Raw genomic sequence first — 18,288 nt, 5'->3', positions numbered from 1 at the left:
TTAATGGGAGATAATTTTAAGGTCAGTAGTTTACGAGAGTTAGATATCCGCAATATTATAGATATTATATTTTTAGGTGTCTTATTATTAGCGGATTATATAATACCTTATAAACTCCACGCGTAAGTAGTTTATAAAAAATCCTCTATACATGTCTACTCCACTCCTTACTAACTATAAAGCTAGAAATAATAATATTATATCTGCTTAATATATTACTACCCTAGTATAAGAGTAAGTTAAGCATTAATAAGCCGTAAACACTAGCTAAATCTATAATAGTTACCGCATACTTTATGGACAGAAGATATAGCCGATGCTATACAATCCTACGTTCTACTAGCGGCGCGGAACGTTATAAAATAAAATATAAACGTAAGGATGAAATCTAAAGGCAAAGTAACCCCTAGAAAAGGCGTAGACGTAGGGATAAGAATAAACCGGTCCGATTTAACTATTAAACTGCTAATGACGGATTCGATAACACACTAAAAATCGTTAACCGTAACTAATAAATATCTTCCAAAGACAAGGGCTTTGTATTGCGCAATAATAATATAGTAATTATTACTGCTAATAGGATATCTACCCCACTATCAAACGACCAGGCTATATGCTGTAAGGTACCTACTATAGAGACCTCTATTAACTAACCGAAACCCCCCCTACAAGAGAGAGGATTATTATTAACTGCGATATCTATTAGGATAGAAGGCTATATAGAGGTTACCAGGAGAGGTACTAGTAAACCAGTGCAATACTATGCGACTAAAGACAAGACGTAGCTATATTAGCAATGCCCTAATCTACCTAATGACGCCGGAACCAAATTCCACCCATTTTAAAGTAAAGCAGAGTATACACTTGCCCTATTCTTTATCCAAGAAAAAGTGTCACAGGGGGCTATTAATCGATTTCTACGAGACCCCTAGCTTGCTCCGCTACTACAAGATTAGATATCTGTAAAGAACTTAAACGACTTATTTTNGAGATATAATTAATTAAACNAGGGTATTNTNCCTAAAAAATNGGAAGAATANANNTTNNAAGTTAATAAAGGAAAGGATTTAATAGAATAGACTAAATACTACATCCAATACAGAAGTATTATGCAGGTACTACGGTTCTTACTAAGTCACCGGCTATTCGCCCTAAATCTTATATACGCCCCAGTCCGACTATTTAACGATAATAATTTATAGATGTATATAGAAGTTCACACTAGCAACCGTTAGTGGTACTAGCAGGACCAGCTTCCACTAGGCGCTACTATAGTGCCGCTAGTTATTACGACTAATAAGACCTTACTGTCCGAATAAGGTGAAATAACGATATATCCAGTGTACGCTTTAGTATTTAACTTAGATAGCTAAACTCGCTATATACAGAAACGCCCGGGTACAGTATTACTTGGGTTTATTCCTATTATAAAGGGGTAGGTTAAATTAGAAGTATACTATACCGCAATAGAACTTATATTAGCCTATAAGTGCTTTAAGCCACCTACCCGTATATTACTAACTAATGGCATCTTAAGCGCTGGAAACAATTTTAAAGACTGGTATTTATATTGCCTATATAGACGGAAAGATAAGAGTATATTACCCTATTATCTTATTAATAATAACGGACTATAAAAAGTAAGTCGTAATTATAGGTGTAAAGAATCTTCGATAATATACTATATACTAAATACCGCCCAACCAGTAAGGAAATCTCTAGGCTAAATAGAAGTTCCGTAATTATATAAGCACAAGATAATAAATAGAGCTCCAATCTAAAAGGAATATTAAATAGTCGGACGATGCTTAGGTTCACCCACAATAAAACTTTACTTAGAAGCATTACTTAGTAAATATCTATACCTATATAACTCCTAATATACTACACTAGCTTATAAAAGGGATAGCAACCGACCTAATTAACTAGACTAAGAATCTCTTGCTTAAAAATGCAAAACTATAGCAATTAAAAGGGTAACTAAAGTAATAGGGTTTAACCGAAGACTATGTTAATACCGTGCTAAACAAACGATTTAGTTAAATACCGGAATTTGTTAGTATGAAACGGTTTAAAGAGTTTATATCGGTTGGTTAATAGACGGGCTATCTCCGGAAGGACATAATGCAATAGCTTATAGTAGTACTGGCACCCCTTATACCAAAGGAATATACGGGAGCAATGCTATATACTTAAGCAGTCTTAGACTTTATAATACTTATATAATACGCTTTATATAACGATAATACTATTAGGTATATAGAACATGCACTCTATATTATAGACCAGACAAAAACCGCCTTCTTTAGATTCCGCCTATTATACCGCGCAATATAGGAACGGCACTTTAATATTCTAAAGCTTCACGCTCTTACCCATTACCCCTACTATATCCGTAAGATAGGTAGCCTTACTAGTATAGATATTAAGTATAGTAAGGTTATACACAAACTTCTAGTAAAGGCATTTTTTAACCGTATAAATAAGCGCTCTAACTACTAGGAGTAATTACTCCATTATAATACCTAGTACCTCTAAATAATAGCAATAGAAGAACTCCGTATGCTTAAAGTGATAAAACCTTTATCGCTAGTAGACATTGCTAAGGTAGTTTACGCTATAACCCCGATATAACTAGTAGACCTAACCGATATAGGCTAGTTTATTAACCAGGACAATAGATATATAGCGGAAGAGGCTAGTATCCTAATTAAAATATGGCGCTAGGTATATTAAGTTAAAAACGAAACAGGGCTTTCTAGTTTTATTAAAGCACTAGCTGTGTTTTTATAAGAGAATTGTAATAAGCAGGATAGAACCTCTACTACTAATATTTAAATGGATTATAGAGAAGAGGATTCTTCTAAAGTAGGCTTATACTTTATGTGCATCTATAACTTAGTCTAATATTAGAAGCGGGATGGAAAGAGCCTAGACTCTATAGCTAAAGAGTTTATCTAATACGCATATAATTGGTAGAGCTAAGGTAAATAGAGACAAGACTATATATAGGTGTAAGAGTATACGCAAACTGCCACTTTTGGGCAGATATACCCTCTTAGTGGTATACTTCCTAAAAAGGCTTAACTAATTATTACAGTTATAGACAAAGAAAGGTTAAACTTATAGGGCAGGTGGCTTTAATACACGGGTGTTTTAGTTAACCTGCTTTGTCTTAAAGATATAGGCCGCGTAAACGATTTTCACGGTATAGTGGAGGTGGAGCTATAGCAGCGATCTCTTGTAAAGTGCCAACGAAGTATTAGTGGACGTCATATTTATAACCTTTTATTAGTGCTCTGTAGCGCGCATATAGTGCCATTAAAGCTTAGGTCAGAGCCCTAAAGCTTTTTTATTAATCCTTAGGTTGATTTTAATTAGTTTAATACATTATATAATAAAGATTTTCTTTTAAAAGGTAAATAAGCTGCTAATAAATATGCAAAGAGTTAGAGCCGTAAATAAAAAGCATAGTTATAAATATAGATTTTAATGAAAGCAATATATATAATATCTGCGATAAATGCAATAATGGCAATAATATCTATTTTATAGCTATAAGCTGGCTTATTGCTACAATATATATAGTATTGCGCTCTTTTAGCCATGGCCATTTAAGAATTGTAATGGCTCCAGGCTTTAGCGAATATGGCGGAAAGCTAGCCCCAGGCCCCAAAAACGCTTTTAGCAGAACTAAATTTCCTACACCACTCCCCGTTTTCCTAACGTAGAGCCTGCTAGGAGGCCTTTAGGATTTCAATACCCTAATGGCAAAAAATGCAATAATAGTGACAATATTTATTTTATAGCTATAAGCTAGCGTATAGCTCTAGGGGGTTAGCTAATATGGTAGAAAGCTGGCCCTAGGCTCCAGGGGGTCGGCTAATATGGCGGAAAGCTAGCCCCGGGCCCTAAAAACACATTTAGCGAAACCAAATTTCCTGCGCCACTTCCCGTTTTCCTGACGTAATGGCATTGGCTTACTATTAGCCCTTACTATATTATAGAGCGTAGTAGAGAGGATAGTAATAAGATATAATTTGCCAGTTCCTACCTCTCTATTAACGTTAATCCGTAGTGGGAAGGGGCTAACGCCTACTTAGATCTGCTTATAGTAATTAACTATAACGTTATAGATATAACGCTAACCTAGTTATAAGGAGGACGGAGTTACTATTTAGGATAGGCGGCTCTATAGTAAAGGCTATAGCTATACTTCCTGCTAATAAGTCCTCTTATTAAGCTACGGGTACGTACCCTAATACGTACTCCAGTTGTAGTTATAATTAAGCTCCCTATTACTAAGCCTATTAGGATCCTTAATTTTAACTTTATTAGTATTTTAAACGCGGGCATATAGGGCCTTAAAGGACTAGTATAGCTCTAAGTTATTTATAAAATCGCCCTTAAACTTATTAATATTATTAGTAGTTTCGCAACCTTCCTCTAGTTTTTAATTATAAAAGTAGTTAGGTGGGTGCTAATAAGAGTTAATATAAGCCTAATAGGAAGCTATATAATTAGGGGCCCCAAATCTATTAGTATAAGTAGCCACTTCCTTATACTCCCTTTATAGATAATAAAGAATAAGCTTTATACGGTAGAACTTAGGATACTACAGATAGGAAGGATCGCCTTTATATTGCGGAAAGTACGATATAACTTAAGGCCTTGCTCTTAGTTAATGCTTATAAGTAGAGTAATTAAAATAGAGTAGAAAATTAAGGAAAGTAACGTCCTCTACCCCATCTAGGCGGCGCTTATATTTCTTATAGTTAAACAGTCTATACCCTCTTAGTTGCCTATCCTTAAGCTTATATATAGCGCTTTAATTATCCTCCTAGCGGTAGTCTAAAGTTACTATATTTCTTAAGCCTTCGGAAAGGGAAATGTTAAGAAGTAGATAGTATACCTTCTACGCTAACTAATCACGTTTAGCAATAAGCTTATTTATAAACTTAGCTACTACTAAACTAAAGGCATAAAGACTGTTAGCGTGCGGCTATACTAATTAGAGTAACTCCTAGTAGGAAGTTAACCTCTTCTCTTCCTTGCTGTAATATTTGCCTATATAGTTAATAATTACTAATATACTTATAGCGGGCGACGTATTAATATTTGCTATTTACGCCAGTATTATAGCTACATTATAGCTATTAAAAAGCTTATTATTACGCTATAAATAGAACGTTTAGTAATATAAATTTTAATCCTTTAATATAGCGGCCTTATTATAGAGAGAGCGTAGAAAGTAGAAGCGGCACTCCTTTACTCCAGTAGAGCCTTTCTTTAATCTTAAGTAGTAAAATTTAGTGTAATTACGGTGCCGTTAAAATCAATTAAGGTAGGCAGTAAGAAGCTTACTAGTATTAAGGTATTCTTTATAGCTAAGAGTAGAAGGATATTAAAGATTAGGAGGTCTAAATTAATTAGGATTTATTATAGATATAAAAGTAGTCCAGTACTTAGCAAAAGCTACCCTTAATTTACCAGTTAATAGATCTAGCTTTAGGGCTATTAAACTCTATAAGAAGCTATATATATAGCCGCTACCTTACACCTACCACTTATATTAGGACTAAAAGTTAGTGCTATTAAATAGACCTATAAGTATATGCTTTCTAAATAGATTAAAGCGGCGATATAGCCAGTAAGCAGCAATATGTGGATTATTATTAAGATTCCAAAAAGCAATCTGGTAGTGTTAAGCCTTATTAATAGCCTTATATTCCTTAAATAGAGGTATATAAGAGTGTAGATTATACTAATATAGATTAGCCGCGCTAAGTGTAAAGAATAGAGACCCGCTTTTAATATTTTTAGTATAAGCTATAAGCTTATTTCTCTTCTACTTTTAGTAGGGCCTAGTGCCTTTAAGCTTCTATATATACCGTATAATCTTATTTAGAACCTAGTTACCCCTATTACTATTTATAAGATTACCGAGCTTATCTAAAGATAGACTATTTTTATTTAATTGGCCGTAAAGAAAGTAGGTGGCGTTAAGGGCTTACTCTCTTATAATCCAATTAAATACATAGTAGCGAAATAAGGGGTGGCGGCCGAACCAACCGTCTTAATACTTAAGCATATGCTTGGCGTACGCAGCTAGGGTAACTATACGGCTTCGTAGTATATTAAAATCGGCTTTACTATAAGGAAATAGAGTAGGAAAGGCGCCGCGCATAATAAAGCTAGCTAATCGTTTAGAGAGAGGTATCTGTCGCATAGTAGGAACCTTTAGGCCCGCTTATAGGTCTTACTAGTATTAAACCTCGTAACCTAAAATCTCTAATTTGTTAAGGTTAGGCACTAGATTAGGAACCAAAGTATTTAGTATATTGTTATTAAATTCGCCGTCTAGTATATTACTGCCAAGCTTAGTAGGTAGAGGATTAGCAGGAGAACGTTATATAGGAGTAGTAAGGTGAGCCGTTGGGCTACTAGAATCTAACTCTAACTTATTAATATAAGGTAGCTAATCTAATATAAAGCCATTTTTGGGTAAGCTAGAAAGCTAGGTGCTATATATTTTAACATCGCGATAATTAGGATAATTGGCCTTTAGAAAGTAAAGCCATAGTTCTATAGTAGAACGCCCTATAGTATACCGCTTAGTAAACCGCCAACTTAGGTATTAGCTACCCTTTACTACTATAGGCCTTACGACCAGTATATTAAGTTTAGTAGGTAGCCATAGTAGCTACCTCTAAGTCTTTAGTATATTTTAGCTAAAGCAGCAAATATAGCTAATATAGCGATATTGCTGGCCGCGTACACGCATAACTTGCAGATAAACGTATACGCGCGTAATTAGAAGCTCCTCTACCGCGGTAAGTATAGGTAGGAAGTTAGAAATAGGCCTTAGATTAAGCCCGTTGCTTTTACTAAATAGGGAAGAAAGGGTTAGATCTTTAAGGCAATCGGCGTCCTTAATGCAGGCTTTATATATACCTATATTATTACCCTCCGTAGCTAGGCCTTTTTAGAACTACTGCTCTTTATAATAACTGCACATCTCTATACATTTAGCCTATAGTATACTTCTAAACTTCTTAATTCGCTCCTAATTAATAGCCAAAATAGGTAGTAGTGTAGCCGTAGTTAGAGCTTACCGTAAGGGAGCTTGCCATAAGGGAGCTTGCCATAAGGAAGGTGGTATTAGCGGTAGAGTAGGTATAGGAGCTAGTTCTAGTAAGGACGTATTTAGGTTATTTAGAGTGTCTCTTCTACTATATAGAGCTTTATCTATGGTATATAGCGGAGGAGTAGGCGAGTAAGCTTTACCCTACTAACTAAGAATGCGGTGCTCCTATTATATTGCTATAATTATCTTCCGCCGTTAAGCTGTTTTAGGGGTATTTTAACTATTCTGGCTATAAGGCAGGAAGGCGTTCTTAGGGTCGTTTTTAGGTTAAGTAGTTCGCTAGCGCCTTGTAGAATAATTCTTAGTAGTAGGCCCTAGCCCTATAAGAGCTTTCCGCTTTCTTAAACTAGATATAGATTTTTAGGAAAGTAAGTAGAAGTAGAAGTAATATATAAGGGAAAACGCGCCTTTAACTAATATAACTAGTATAGCTTTAAAAGCTTTTTTAATGGGCTATTTTTAATAAAGTTAATATAGGGCTTGTAAATATAGCACTTTCTATACTTAATTATAGTAGGCTCCGCCGTATTTATGGTATATATAGTAGTGTTAATTAAGGTATAAATAAAAAGGAGTACTAAGATATTTTAATGTTCTAATATTTTGATGTTTATTACGTAGATTCTGCTATAACTTACCGCACGCACTTCTTTTCTAACTAATTAGAAGCCGGCTTGGCGGGGTTTAAAAATTTAAATACCTAACTACTTAAAAGTATAGACTACTCGTACCTTAGGTTAATAATATTTTATAACAAACTATACTTAAAGAGGCTTAGTAGTATTTTGTTAGATAATCTATATTCTCTATAGCGTAGGATATACACGAGTCACGTGTACGGGTCACGTATATTATAAATATCTTCGTCTAAGCCTAGGGGCCCTAGGTTAATTAACGATTAAGACACTATTAAGATTATTAATTAATTAACCCATTTTATTAATAAATAGCTCTATATAAGTTATCTAATAGTTATAAGCCCGGTCCACCGACTTAAGAAGCTATTTAGCTATTACTCAATTATTTAAAGAAATTCTACCTTATCGTCAGACTCTGACACCTTATTATCACAAGACGACCCTAATCGAAATCCTACCTCAATTGTCACAAGACGAGATTCCACGAGATTCCACCTCAATCGTTAAAGGACGATCCTAATAACAAGGACGATCCTGACGACAAGGACGATCCTGCGACAAGGACGATCTTAACGACGAATTCCATCTTAATTCCCATCTGCCTATTAGTTAAATAACTCCACCAACATCGAGTTCGTCTACTACAATTATCCTTAATAAGCAAGAAGACTGGGAATAATAGCTATAGTAACTATAAGCCCTTGCGGACAAATAAATTTAGGCCTATGTTGACCTAGATAATATAGCACCTTAACAAGGTCTACTATAAGAACTAGCCTATCCAGAAGTTATAGATTTTAATAAGAATGCAACCTTATATATATAGCTCTTAACGAATTAACAGAGGGCGTATAAGAATAGTAGACAATACTATAACTAGGATATAAAGTACTTCCTAAAATAGAAAGAGCATCTATAATAGATACGCACCTAGATTATAACTACAGTATTAATTTAGAAGAAGCTACTACTTAACCCTTCCTTAATAGTTAAAGAATAGCTATCCTAATTAAAGGAAAACATAGAACCTACCTTATTATTTATTAGGAAGAAGGTATAACACTAATATATAGAAGCCCTTAAGGGGTTTAAATACTTATTAAAATTAAATTAGTGGTTAGATTAATAAGAATATATAATAGTACTAGGAGAGAAGTATAAGATCCTTTAAATATCCAATAAAATTTAGCAGAAGTTATTTAACCTTTTAGTAACGCCTACTGTATAAAGTATACTACTAAGCTAAATAACCTGTAGAAGTTAAGATCTTCTAAATACTATAGAGTAGCAAAGAAGCTGCAAGAAGAACTTAGAACACCCTTAAAAAAAGCTAATACTATTATAAGAGGGAGTACCTTTAATGCAGACTTCGCAGAGTAAGCTATTAAGGATTACTCTAATACTACTAAAGGTTTACAAAGAGGAAGAGCCTTAGTATATAATAAACGCTTAAAGAAAGCTAGGACACTAGTAGATAAGGAGACGTCCTATAAAAAGCTAATACTTAAGTGCTTAGCGTACGGAATATAAGGACACTCCCTATAAGACTATTAGTGTTTATTTAAAAATAAAAGACCTATAAAAGTTATAATAGGAGATGCGCGCATTAATAGGGCACTAAAGAAGGTAGAAAAAATAAGAATCTCACTAACTAAGTTATAAAGATTAGACTTAAAGAATAAAAAGATAAGGCTTAATAATAATAGGATAAGAGTTAGGAAGTTAAGATTAAGGGAGAAGCTAATACGATATTCCTAAAATCGTATTATATAGGTTAAATCTATCTACTAAAGCTATTAACTATTCTTAACTTAGGAACCACTCTCTATATCTTTAATAACCTTTTTTGTTTTTATAACTTTAGGAAAGCTTTAAAACTTAAATACGTTATCGCCGGTAGCTTAGAAGTGCCTATACTAGGCTACGGCGATATTACTATTTAAGTTATAGGACTAGACAAGAGTAAGGGAATCCTATATCTTAAGGACGTTACCTTTTATACGGACTTTAATACAAATCTAGTGTTATTCCGTCTACTTTAAAAATAAGGGTACTACTAAGACAATAAAGGAGAAAATAATCTTCTAGTTTAAAAGAATAACTTAGTCCTATATTAAATTAAAAAATATTATAGATAATAGACTATTAAATACGTCTAACTAAGAAGTCTATTAGCGTTTAATATAAGCTGACTACTACGCTAATAGAAGCGTAGAGCATTATTAAGAGATGCTTATTTAGATTTAAAAGGAGACATATATTTATAGTATCTATATCTAGGTTATCCAGGACCTATAAGCCTTTATTATTTAGGCCTTAACGCCTTAGAAGTTAAGCTTTAAGGCCTAAAGATAACAGAATATTAATATTACAGTCTCGCTAAGATTAAGCGTTAGGTCTTAAGAAGGGTTTTAAAATAAAAAATTAATAAACCCTATCTTAACCTTTATATTAACTAGACTAACCTTAAGGAAGCGTATACCGGATTTATATAAGTTATACTTATCTATAACACTTTCTTAAGGAGATCCTTCCCGTATTTTATAATAACGCATAGCGAAGAGAAGGAGACACTATAAGTGCTTAAAGATTTTATCTAATAGATTCGTCTAAGGTATAACCTTAAAGTTAACACTATTAAATCAGACAACGAGCTAGGAAGAAGAACCCTTAAATAGCTACGGACCTAAGGGATTACATTTAAGCCTTTAGCGCTATATACCTAAGTATAAAACGGTACCACTAAACGCTCAGGGGGTATAATTATTAAGAGAGTATAAGTAATAAGAATTGCTATTAATCTACTACATAACTTATAGAACGAGATTATTAACTATATAGTCTACCTTTAAAATTAAACGCTACGGGAAAGCAACGGTTAGAAATTACCATATAAGAGGTTCTATACCTTCTTAGCTAATAGGAGATTAAGAAGACCGTAACTGGCGCACCTAAAAGCCTACGGCTGTAAGGCGTATGCGATAACCTTAAACGCCTAGCTAAAGAAGAAAAGGCTAAGTAAGCTAGANCCGCGAGCCTATATTAGCTACCTTATTAGCTCTAACTCTACCAATATCTATAGGATCTGGATTCTATATAAGGGTATTATTATCTCTACTAAGGACGTCATCTTTAATAAAAAGACATTCTTTAATAGTAAGAGAGAGGACATTTTAAAGGACCTATACGCTAAATTAGACACGCTAATTAAGAAGATTTAACTACCTAATAACTGGACTAAGAATAAGGTCCTTCTAGAAGATAATAAAGAAGTATTTAAACTGTTAATTTAAGAGGAAGACGATAACGTTAATAAGCCAGTTTAAACCTTTAATAAGTTAGCAGATCTTAAGCTTATAAGAGCTCTTAAAGATATATACTATACACCACCTCTAATAAAAGAAGACGAAGAATCTCTATATGCCTTTTACGTTAAGTATCCTATAAAGTTAGATATATAAGGTACTAATTAAGACGTCGCTTATTAAGCAGGAGATGCGTTTAACACTTAGGGGGTGTCCAACAACTTAGTTAAAGACTTGTTTAAGGAAGCTAATAATAATAAGTTTAAAGACTTTGTTACTAAAAGGATCACATCAGCCTATTACGGCGCCTTTTTAGCAGGAAGGAAGTTTAACCTTAATAGTTAACTTAATAATAGTAAGCTGAAATTAGGCAGAATATATAACATTAGACTATATAGGAAGAACTTACCTCCACCACCTTAGTTAATCCGCAACCTTAATACGTATCCTCTTTAAGATTATTTCCAAGAGGCTTAACAAGCCTACCTCCAATCTTATTATTAAATAAGGTTATTTTAAGAAATAGATAGAAAGCACGTAAAGGGATAGCAGATCCTTAGCTTAATATAGGTATTTGTCTATAAGATAGATAAGTATAGATTCCTCTAAAAATATAAGGTACGCTTAGTAGTATACGGAAATTAATAGGCCCTAGGAGACCTACCTATAAGAGCTACTATATTAGCTAATATAACCTTCCAAACCCTTATAGCGATTACCGTAAAATTCAACCTAGAGACAACATAGATAGATACAGTTAATGCGTTTGTTTATTATAATCTTAATAAGGTTATCTATATAAAGCTACCGCTAGGGTTTAGTAAAGGAAAGATAGATAAAGTACTATGCTTAAAAAAGCCCTTTACGGACTACGACGATCCCCTCTATTATAGTAAAAGAATCTTACAAGCTTATTAAACAAATTAGGTTTTAAAGAGGTCCCTTAGAAGCTGGGCGTTATACTAAAAGGTAAAATAGTTATCTTCTTCTACGTTAACGATATTGTCTTCTGCTACTAAAAGATAGATAAAAAGAAAGCTTAAGAAGCAATTAAGGAGCTAAGTAAGGAATACTAGATACGTACCCTTAGCGAGCTAAAATGGTTCCTAGGAATCTATATGCTATATAATTATAGCTAGAGGCTCTTATAGCTATTATAGGAAGCCTATATTATGAAGATAGCTAACTAGTATAAAATAGATCTTAGAGGGCGTCTTCTAGACACTCCTATGGCAGAATTAAAACTCCTCCCTACTAATTACCATATAATCCGTTTAACGTATCCGTCCCCTAATATAGACCTATTATTCCGTCCTATATCCCTACTAGCTTCTACAATGCTATATTAGAGAAAACTAGGTTTAGTACTCTATATAACCACTATAACGCGTCTAGATATTGCCTTTATAGTATTATAGCTAGTAAGGTTTAATTAGGACCTAAGTTAAGAGCACTATTAAGCAGTAGATAGAGTTATCTTGTACCTATATAGCATGAGGAGCAGAGCAATCTACTATAGAGGAGATAAGGAAGGAATAAACGGTAGAGGGAAAGATAAAGGAATACGCGATAAAGGATGAGACAACAGAAGAGACGGTAGAAGTAAAGCGCAATTATTTATTTATGCTAGCGACGCATTATTTATAGATAACTCCGTTAATAGAAAGAGCTTATAAGGATATATTATAAAGCTATTTAAGGGACCGATCGCCTGGAGAGCAAATAAGTAGGGTACTATTACGACGTCAAGCACAGAAGCTAAGTTATTAGCCCTATTACAAATAGCAAAGAAAGCTATCTTTATTAGTAGGCTGTTTAAAGTAATAACGTTATACCTAAACAAGCCCTTAATTATTAACTGTGATAACGTTTAAACACTCTAACTAATTATAGAAGATACGGTAAAGCTAATTATAAAGCTCTGACACGTTAATATCTATTAATACTAGTTATGTTAAGAATACGTAATAAGACAAGTACTATTACAATAGAAAGTAATAAAGGAGATAATTGCCGATGGACTTATAAAGGCCCTGCCTAAGTAGAGGTTTAAAATCTTTGTTAATATAATTAGAATAGTAGATATTAAGGAGTGGCTAAATAAGGAGAAGTAACTAGAGGACCTAAGGGAGAAGGTTAGGGCGAGAAGGAAGGATTTAGATAAGATTACGGTTTAATTAACGCACTAATAGATATAAGAAGGTGGTTAGCTTTATCCTTGACCAGGTTAAAGCTAAGGGGGTATATTAAATAATCTATATTCTCTATAGCGTAGGACGTGCACGAGTTACGTGTACGGGTTAAATATATTATAAATATCTTCGTCTAAGCCTAGGGGCCCTAGGTTAATCAACAATTAAGACACTATTAAGATTATTAATTAATTAACCCATTTCATTAATAAATAGCTCTATATAAGTTATCTAATATATTTATCTGGCCACTAAAATCTCCTTAGTGCTTAGAAGGTTACCGGGCTTATAACTTTTAGCTAGATAGGTATTATAAATAACATAAGCTAGCTAGTAGGTAGAGATACAGAATTAAACATTTAATTTATCCTCTTTAAGGTGGCTCTAAGAGCCCTAATATATATAAGAGAATTAACCTCCTATAGGGGTCCCTAGAGAGTGATAATATAGGTTAAAACTAGACTAATACCGGCTAATATTAATATTAAACACTACATATCGCACCTCTGTAAAAAGCTACCTCCGTAGCCAACATAGGAGAGCCCTATACTCTTGCGTATACCTCGCGTATAGCTTATATTAGCTATATATAGGTATATTACCTCCTTACGCCCTTAACCCTTATAATTAATCGCGTAACGTCTTGTAGACTTCTTAAATACATACGCTCTGTAGCCACTACCCCTTATTTTATAACATTATATTACGCCTTTTTACTACTAATACTTAGCCTATAACCAATTCTATATCTCTATAATACTATAGGCGCTACTAAAAGCAGTATATCTATAAATTACCTCACTTTATACTTTTAAGGAACCTATAATAGTAAGATAATATTCCTTACTAGCTATTATATTAAACCTAAAGAATAATCTAATACCTATACTTAACCTATAACGCCAATTAATCCTAGGAGAATTTAATTTATTAGCTCTAGCCCTAACCCCTAAGAAAATAGACACTAATAATATTTTATCTTTTATTAACTATATAACTACAGATAAGTAAATAGAAGGGCTACTACCTATTAAAATTAAAATATAAGACATTAAGATGTTTATAAAAATGGTAGCACAAGACCCTAATAAATACTACCGCCTTCTATAGAATTATTACCTAAAGCTTATATAAGCTAAGATACGTACTACCTAAGATTATAATATTATTTAAGACCTATAAGCTTATAAGGCGCTCGCTAATAATATATATTAAGAAACTAAAGACGGCCTCTATATATCTAAACGCAATATCTAATAGTTAAAGAAGAATAAGATTATACTAATTGCTGTAGTTACTAAAAAAGAAGGCATAATTAAATACCTATAATCTTAGCTTAATAAGCATGTTTATAATAACGCTAGATACCTCTTTACTATATATAACGCCACCTAAGTCTCTATACCCCTGGCAACTTTACCTACTTAACACTTAATAGAGGGTTAGCGCTAAGCAGCTTTACCTAATAGGAACCCCTACTAAAGTAGCAATAATAAAAGCTATAATAATTAGACCTAAACTACTACTATAGGGTCTAATATACGCTACCTTAATCCCCTAGTTTTTTAAGAAGACTGTAAGGAATATAGCTACTAGAAGATATAAATCTGCAAAAAACTAACTTAGAGCACCTACCTTTTTCCTACAGAAGATATTAAGATTAGCTATATTATTAGGCGAATAAAGGGTATATTATTTAATAGACTCTTCGCCTAATAGGAGACTAATAGCCCTTAAAAGTGGCAGTTTTACTAAAAAGTCCTTAATAATTTTAACCTAATATTATAAGGTAAGGATGTGGATAGGGAGTCCAATAATAGAATAATAGGTATATTATATAGATAGAGACAAATCCTTAAGGGAAAAGCAGGAGTCTATGTGTAAGGTAGAAAGGGTTTTCCCTAGGTATATACCCCGCACGTACCTTATAGGCGAGTTACCCCTAGGTTACCCTAGGGTCGCCTATACCTTACAGCTATATAACTATCTACTTAGGTTTTACCTAATAATGCCCCCCCCTTTAAAAAGGGTCGTCCCCAATCCTTTATATACTTAAGCCTTAATAAAACCCCATAAAAAACCTTAGTAAGGAAAAAATTTAGAGGGGAAAAAGCGTTTCAATTTTATGTATAGAGAGATGGGTAGTATATATACGCGGCGCGAAGATATTAAGGAACTTTAACCGGCGGTTAAAGTTATCTAATTAGTTAGATTTGCCTTACTAAGACTCCCCCGCATTTAACCAAGCTAGTAATAATTTTATATGCCTGGTATAGAAAATCCTAATTAGTCTATTTAATAGGTAGAGCTAGTAGAGCTTAATACCGTTACCTAAATTTGGTAGACCAGAAATATTCTAAAGCTCGCTTATATAGGCAGGTTGCTAGTACCTTATAGGTAAGTTATAAGTTATTTATATATAGCTAGATTTATGGATAATAAGGCTATATACCTATTAAATCCGCCGCTAACCCTACTTTAGCCTTACGCTATACCGGCGTAGCGCCGTATATACTTTATAGGTAGGTTATAGGTTATTTATATACAGCCAGATTAGGACAGTAAGGCTATATACCTATTAGACCTGCCACTAACCTATACTTTAGCCTTATACGTTATCTGCATAGTATATACATAGAATAGTATATAAGTTATTAGTATAGGTTACCACCGGCGGGTTATTAGTAGGTTGTAGACCCTAATTAAATAGACCCTAGTTATAGATGGGCCTATTCTCTAATATATAAACAATCTGCTTAGCTAGCATAAAGTAACGGATTAGGTTTAAAAAGGGTGCTTTTTAAATTAAGGCTGTAGTTCTTACAGCAATTATTACTTATTCTTTAATCCCTTAGAATATCCTCTGCTTCGCTTTAATATAGGTTATATTTTAATAGCGGCGCTTGCTTTTTGCCTACACTTTAGCTATAAGGCTAGAGTGTCCCGCTTACGGTACTTATCTAATAATTATTAACAATTCTTAAGTTCTGTCTCGTATTTCTATTTATTATACTTATTTAGCCATCCTAGCCATTTAATAAGGTACTATGGTTATTTAGCACGATCCTAGTAGGCGACAATTACTTTTACTTCCTAGCTGCCTTCCTTAAGCTCTTTTACTACTAGGGGTTAAAACCTAGGGCGTAATCTATAAGGCTCTAGTAGGGAGATATAGAAGACTAGGTAGAGCCGTACTATAATAGGTAGGAGCTCTAGCTTATATACTTACCACCCTATACACTCTAGGATCTAAAACGGTCCTATAAACTTATAGTTAAGCTTTTTATAGGGACGTTTTGTGCGGATATTCTTAGAGAAGAGTAGGACTTATTTACCAACGGCGAAGTTCTTGGCTAGGTGGTGACGATTATAATATTTTACCTAAAGCTTTTAGGTATGCATTATTAACGCCCCTACTACCTTATATATAAGGTGTAGGCGTTATAGATGCGTCTCTGCGAGTTAGATATTTATTAACTTAGACCCCTCCCTACCTTACTAGGCGTTTTGGACGCTATCTAGGACTCTATCTAGGACATTTAGTAGCTAGCTATAGGCGAGCTTAATAGGGGAACGCTTTATTATAGTATAGACCTTAGAGTTATAGGCAAAGGCTGCTTCTTTAAGTAGGGAGGCCTAATTAGACTGTTCCCAGTTTGTAAATATACGTAGGTATACCTTAAGCTTCTGGTTTTAACGCTTCGTCTAACTATCTATCTATAAGTAAAATATAGTGCTAAGTTTACGTTAAACGCGGAGATAGTAGTATATAGTGCTTTAGTACTCGCTTATAAATATACTACCCCTATTAAAAACGATATTATTTAAAGGTCCTGTTTATATAAAGACTCTAAATAAGAGTTCTGCGAGTTGCGTAGCATTAATTATCTTATATACTAGATAGTAGCGCACTAGCTTTGTAAAACAGTCTATAAAGATAAGGACGGAGTTATACTCTACGCTATTAGGAGTCTTAGACTCTAGGAGATCCGTAATAAAGTTAAGTAAATAATACCGCTAGGCTCAGGTGGGGGCCTAAAGAGGCTACAGCTTACTATAGGGTTTATAGCGGCGCGATTTAGAGCGTTAGTAGGCATTATAATTATCTAAGTATTTACGGAGGTTTTAGGTAAGGCCGTTCTAAGAATACTTCCACATAATTACCTTAAAGGTATAGTTAAAACTATAGTGGCCGCCTATAGGATTATTATAATTTCGCTTAAGGATCTCCTATTATAATAGTGTATAATTTAGCACCTAGACCTTATTATTTTGCCTTAGGAGTCCTTAATTATTAAGGGTATAGTCCTTATTACTAGCAGGAACTTATTCCTAGGTTAATTAATTATATATAGAGCGTATAAAGGCGTCCCTTTTTTATACTTTGCAAATAAAATTAACTAGTAACTTAGGGGGGTGTTCTATAAACGCCGTTTTAGCTAAAGCAGCTACTACTACCTCTTACTATAGCACGAGACTTTACGTAAAGTTAGTGCTAGTAAATTAATATGCAATACGTAGGTAACTTACTAAGTTATTATAGGGGACTGTAGCCTAGGCTAAGGGGTCTTCCCTAGGGTTAAGTGCCATTAGGTTAGTTAAAATAGTCTTAAAGAGAATAGCAGGACGCTCTAATCCGCCGGCGCTAAGTTTATAAAAGTCGCTCGTATACTATACGCATACTACTTACTAGTTTAGTATAGTAGTACTAGGGCCGCCTATAAGGCCTATAACCCGCAACTTTTGCTATAATATAGGCAGTATAGTATTAAGAAGTATCCTCTTACTACTATCTTTAAAGCCTTTAGTATAATCTAGGCGCTAAAATAGTATATTAGCGGGATTTGCTTTGCCTAGCTTATATTTAATTTTAAAATTAAATTTAGCCAGTTTTTTAGTGTACTAGGCCTAGTAAGTAAATAAGCTTTTAGTGGTTATAAAGTACCTAAGATTATTATAATCGTAGAGCACGCGCGTTATATACGCGGCGTATTTAAGGTAATAGC

Source organism: Cenococcum geophilum (assembly GCF_001692895.1).
Source record: "Cenococcum geophilum 1.58 unplaced genomic scaffold K441scaffold_22, whole genome shotgun sequence".
In the NCBI taxonomy this organism is placed as follows: domain Eukaryota; kingdom Fungi; phylum Ascomycota; class Dothideomycetes; order Gloniales; family Gloniaceae; genus Cenococcum; species Cenococcum geophilum.
Note: the sequence above shows the minus strand (reverse complement) of the source record.